Source organism: Ictidomys tridecemlineatus, chromosome 1 (assembly GCF_052094955.1).
Source record: "Ictidomys tridecemlineatus isolate mIctTri1 chromosome 1, mIctTri1.hap1, whole genome shotgun sequence".
NCBI classification, from domain to species: domain Eukaryota; kingdom Metazoa; phylum Chordata; class Mammalia; order Rodentia; family Sciuridae; genus Ictidomys; species Ictidomys tridecemlineatus.
Window position 1 is genome coordinate 250,694,201 of NC_135477.1, and position 6,000 is coordinate 250,700,200.

Here is a 6,000-nt window from a genome sequence, read left to right on the forward strand (position 1 = left end):
TCTTCACAGCCTGCCTTGTTTCCTGCAATTCCACACATGACTTTTACAGACAAGGAGTGAGAACCCCATGGAGTCTCTGAACAGCCTGCTGCTGTGCCGTCAGTTCTCACCACGCTGCCCCTGCCCCCTGCCTGAGATGCCTACCCAATCCCTCTGCCTTCATTTGGCAACTCCTCTCTTCCTCCTCTTCCTTGGCCTCTTCAAAATCATCAAGTCCATCAACTCCACCTCCAAAATATATTCTGCATCCACCCATTTCCGGGCCCCTCCACTGCAGATGCTCTCATCCAAGCCGGACTTCTCCATGTGAAGATGCAGCACCTCCTGCTGGACTCCCTGCCCCAACCTAATTTCCACCCAAAAGCCAGAGAGGCCCAGTGAGAGGCAATGCCCAATACTGTTCAGGAGCCACATGTGGCCATTTAAATTAAAATAGCAAATTTATATTGAAAAGGAGCTCTGTGGTGGCACTAGCACATTTTGTACACTCAGGAGCTACATGTGGCTATGGCTGCTGTAATGGACAAATAGATATAGAGCATTTCCATAAATGCCAAAATGATTTCGGATGGGTCACATTCTCTGCTCATACCTCATTGTGTTTCTATTTTACCCAGAATGAAGCCAGCATCCTCACATGACCTACAGGACCATTTGCCACCTAAGCTCTGCTTACCTCTCTCCCAGTCACCCACGGTTACCCCTCCTGCTCCCTCCTCCAGCCAAGTGATCTTGTCATCCCTGGAACATGCTACGTACATCCCTGCCTCCAGGTCTTCTGCTCCTGGGTGCACCACCCAGTCAGCAGGCCTGAGACCTCAACCTTTCTCTTTAGTTGGCTTTTAGTTCAGATGTCACCTCCTCAAACCCCTCATCTAAAGAAGTGTCCCATAAAAATAATAATAATAAATTTTTTAGAGAGAGAGAGAATTTTTTAATATTTATTTTTAGTTTTCAGTGGACACAAATCTTTATTTTTTATGTGGTGCTGAGGATCGAACCCAGCGCCCCGTGCATGCCAGGCGAGCGCACTACCACTTGAGCCACATCCCCAGCCCATAAATTTTTAAATAATAACAAATTTTTCTTTAAAAAGATGGCATGAAAGCTGAAGAATTGTTAAGGAAGAGAGTGAGAACCTGGGGGAGGTAGGGAAGTAGAGAACAGAGCCGTAGGGCGAGTAGACACAATCACAGAATCTTACAGACATGTATGGAGATGTCACAATGGAACCTATGAATTTATTCAGCCAGTATGTGCTAATAATTAAATTCAAAAATAAAACGAAAGAGACTTCCCTGCCTAGCAATATCTGATTATGTTATTTCCATCAAAGTGGTAGTTATCATTACTGAATTACTTTCTTTGTTGGTTTCTTTATGAACGTAATCACCCCTGGAATAAAGATTAAAACAGAGAGCTTCTCTGTCTTCTTTGCCTCTTCATCCCCAGAGCAGGGCCTGACATTCAATAAACGCTAAGTATTTGTTGACAGTCAGTGAAAAGACCATTGCCAGTCCTTCAGGAATCCATTCAGACATCATCCCCACAATCTTATGGCCATGTCTATTTAGATTTGGAGGAATAAAAAAGTGTAACTTCCTCCCCAAATTTCCCTATTTGGAAGTAATTGCTCCTTACGTGCCCCAGAAATATCATTACATGTACTTGTTACGGGCTGAACTGTGCCACTCCAAAATTCACCAGTTCAAGTCCTAACCCCTAGCACCTAAGGATAAAACTGCATCTGGAGATTGGATCTTTTAAGAGGTGATCTAGGTCAAAATGAGGTCATGTAGCTGAGCCATAATCTAATCTGACTGGTGTCCTTATAAGAAGAGATTGGGACACACAGAGAGACACCAGCAAGGCCACACACACAGAACGGGCCACGTGAGGACAAGGGAGAAGCAGCCTCTGCACACCTAGGAGAGAGACCTCAGGAGAAACCAACCATGCGGCACCCTGTCATGGACTCCCAGCCTCCAGGACTGTGAGAAATAAATTTCTGTTGCTTAAACCACGCAGTCTGTGGTTTTTGGTTGTGGCGACCCCACCAAGCACAGCGTTTCTGGGTTTTATATTGGCATGCCACTTTAAAAAAAGAGCAGGCATGACAATTAGTCGTTGGTATCAATACACTTATTTCTAGAAGGTCAAGCTTTTTCAAGGCATCCAGTAGATAATTTTTACTGACTGTGTTTGTTCCTTTTTCTTATCACCTATCTCTCATCAATTTCAACATTTCAGATTTGATCACCAGCAGTGATGGACAGCCATGGTAGGACAAGCTTTCCTTCCCAGCAGGGTGGACACAGCCAAGGACCTTGTCCTAAAGATCCGGCCTTTCTTGAATTCCCCACTGTCAAATAAGAAGGCTAGATTCTCCTGAATTCTCCCTTAATGTGCTTTATGATTTTGAGTAGCTATTAAAATCCAAATTTTGTTCTTTACTTTTTGCTATCTGAGGTTTCAGTGTTTTTTATCCTGAGACCAAATGCCAGTGGGAAAGCGTTGTGGTGTGTCTCATGAACGCAGTCGAGGTGAGCCTTGTTAACTATTTTACATTGAGCAAAGAAATAACCATAAAAGTGGATATAGTTTCTACCACTGTTCATTACAAAGAAATCCATGTCCTCACTCCTCTCAGAGGTACTTTGTGAGCCTCTTCTTTCACTTCACCATCTGTCACTCCAGAGTCACTCTGGAATGTACCTTTTGACAAAACTTGATGCACGAAGAAACTGCCATACACCAACATCCAAAGGCGATTGGGTTGTCCTCGATCCATGTTCCAACCTCCTCCAATTCTTTTTGCCTAATTCACCATTTTTTAGACTTAACATGGCTATTCACCCTGCTTCCCAACCTCCTGCTCTCTCCATGGGGATCCAAACCTATTGTCTACAGGGCATGTCTGTAACACACCTGTCCAGGTATCTCAGCCTCATGTTTCAGTCTAACTGCCACCTTAGAACTCAGAACTAGTTTCCTCTTCTTGCTTTGTGGAGTCAACAAGAAAATGTATTTCTGTTACAAACTGTCAATCTGATAATGTGCTGAGGTTTTTTGGTAAAATACAACTTCCATTTTCTCTCTTAATATTTCTTTCAAAAAAAAAAACTATATGGGCGCTGGGGATGTGGCTCAAGCGGTAGCGCTCTCGCCTGGCATGCGCATGGTGCTGGGTTTAATCCTCAGCACCACATAAAAATAAAATGAAGATGTGTGTCCACCGAAAAAACTAAAAAATAAATATTAAAAAATTCTCTCTCTCTCTTAAAAAAAAATATATGGATAGAGATATGGTTTCCCTCAAGCGGGTTCAGTGGTGGAAAACTCTTTGTCCCCTAATTGGACCCATCCCACCCTCCCCTACATCCTCATTCTTGACAGATGGGCTCATCTCTCACTGAAATGGAGAACATCATGGCTGCCTGATTAGCAGCATTATCTACCTCCTCTGAATGCTTTCTTCCCATTTTTCCTCATAATATGCTCTTATATTTTATACATCTTTTACTAAAAATTTTTTCAGTCTGAAATGAATATATGTATATATTCATGAAATATATCAGATAGGTACAAACTGCTTAAGACTGAAGACACTATGAATTATTAAAAGTTATTACTGGAGTGGAAAGATCATGAGACCTACCTCGTTCTACCGAGTTGCTTGTTAGTTGTGACATTTTGAAGATGTATGTTGACCTCTTTGACTAAATATTCTATATTTTTTAAGTGTAAACCTCACCAAGTATGTATGTATGTGTATATATATATACACACACACATACATATACATATTCTTTTAAATATGATCAACCAGAAATGTATTTCTGCTTACAAACTGTCAATTTGATAACATGCAAAGTATTGTCTTGTAAAATGTAACTTCCATTTTTCTTTCTTCTCTTAACATATGAACATATTACTTTCTAAAAAATAAAAACTTATGGTTTCTCTGGAGCTTGTAGTGAATGTTAGCAGCAAAGTCTGCATTGAAATACACTACGCCACGTCACAGAGAGTTCAGGTACCTTTTCACCATGTATTCGTAATTCCTTTCACATATCTCTTGTCACATTACTATCATTTATTCCATCTATTCACATAATATTATCAACCAATTATTATTTGGGAATAATTATCTATTAAATAAAGAAAAATAAAAAGAAAATGTTATGTTTTACTTTGTTTCTTTTCTAATGCTTGTCCTTTTTCTTTCTTTCTTTCTATTTTTCTTTCTCTCTTTTTAAGGTACTAGGAATAAAACTCAGGGGTTTTATTTTATGATAGATCTAACTCTACCATTGAGTTAGATCCCCAGCCCCTTTTTAAATTTTGAGACAGGGTCTCATTAAGTTGCCCAGGCTGGCCTTGAACTTGGGATCCTCCTGTTTCAGCCTCCTGAGTCCCTGGAATTACAGATGTGTGCTACTGCACCTGGAAAATTCTCATCCTTTCCAAGCTTCTGGCCTATGTAATTTTCCTCTCCTTTGAAGAACACCAAGTTCAGTGAGGCATGGAGCACCACAGCTCTCATTACTGCTAGTAGGAATGCAAAGTGGTACAGCAAATGGACCATTTGCATGGTACAATGCAAATGGAAGACTGTTTGGCAGTTCCTTACAAAAATGAACATAGACTCACTATATTATGCGGTAATCGCACTCCTTGGGATTTACCCAAATTAAGTGGAAAACAGTCTACACGAAAGCTTGCATATGAACACTTAGAGAAGCTTTATAGACAATTCCCCAAATTGGAAGCAACTAAGATGTCCATCAGAAGCTAAATAGATACCAAATGGACTCAGCTTTAACATCTCTAAGAAACCTGTTAGCAATATATACATGAAAGATCATTTTTGCAACAAGAGGTAAATTGATCATGAAAAGTTGTCATAATTCTCCACCTAAAAAGACAGCAGGTTTTGCAAAAGTCTATACAAGGAAAACAAACCATTAAAGAAAGAAATATTTTTCCCCACAGGACTTTTTCTTTTCATCTTTTTTTTTCCTTTTTAGATATACATGACAGTTGAGTCCCCCACTGGACTTTAAGTCAAGGTTAGCAGTGCATTAAAAGCTGAAACTCAGGTAATAAGAGAGACTTGATAAAATTTCTTGATGTAGATATTTTCAGATATACTTTAGGTCAAAAATAGAGAACAAATATAAAAGCCTTGTCCTTATCAAACTAACCGTCCAAATGACATAATTCAATGTGTTCAAAAGACATATTGAAAGACTCAGTATAAGGCTCTCTATTTACAGCCGACTGAACAAAAATACATGTTCAATATTTAATCATTTTAATGGCAGTCATCTGTGAAAACATCAATTTGCAGTGTACTTGAACGGAAAATAGCTGATGAGGAAAATTTTTTTAAAAGATCAGTGAGTCTTTCAGTGGATCTAGGGTCCACTGGAAAATTGAATAGAAAAGCCAGTGTGGAATCAAATCAATGAAGACAAAAGTGCTGGAGGGGCGCTGTCAGACCCCAGGCCATTAAGGACAATGAATGCACTAGAATCCACTCTTTTATTCACAGAGAATGAAGTGCTTGCCACTTGATTTTCTCATTGTGTTTGATGGGGTAATAAAAACAGGCAATTTGGTTGAACAAACAAGATGACAAAAAAAAAAATGAGTGCAGAGAGACACCTCTGCTGGAAGGGGAAGTCACTTTGAAAACTTCCTCTGGGTGACAGAAAATGAATATGGAAATGTCAGCTGATTGGCGTGAACTGAGGAAGCTGAAGCCAAGAGAGCATATGGAGGAGACTGTGGGAAAGAAAGGAAGGAGGCAGTTGAGGACCCAGGTTTAGGGTTGAAGAAGTGCAGGAGTGAGAAAAGAGCCGGAAAACAAGAGGGCCTTTGGCATGAGTAGAGGAAGCCATTTCCCCTTCCCTTCCACCCACAGCCTCACAGGAGCCACAGGATGGAGGGCTCCAGGGGAGAGCGTCAGGGAAGGGAACGTCCAGGTTGTTTAAC

The 6,000-nt window shown here is 40.5% G+C and overlaps 1 long non-coding RNA gene across 1 annotated transcript in view; it reads left to right on the forward strand.

Moving 5' to 3' along the window:
• LOC144365626 (uncharacterized) overlaps positions 1-2,020 on the forward strand; it is a 136,376-nt gene extending 134,356 nt beyond the window's left edge. The window contains exon 3 of the long non-coding RNA XR_013424296.1: positions 618-2,020. This is a non-coding gene — a long non-coding RNA (uncharacterized LOC144365626). The remainder of the gene's footprint in view (positions 1-617) is intronic.
• Positions 2,021-6,000: the final 3,980 nt, after the last annotated feature.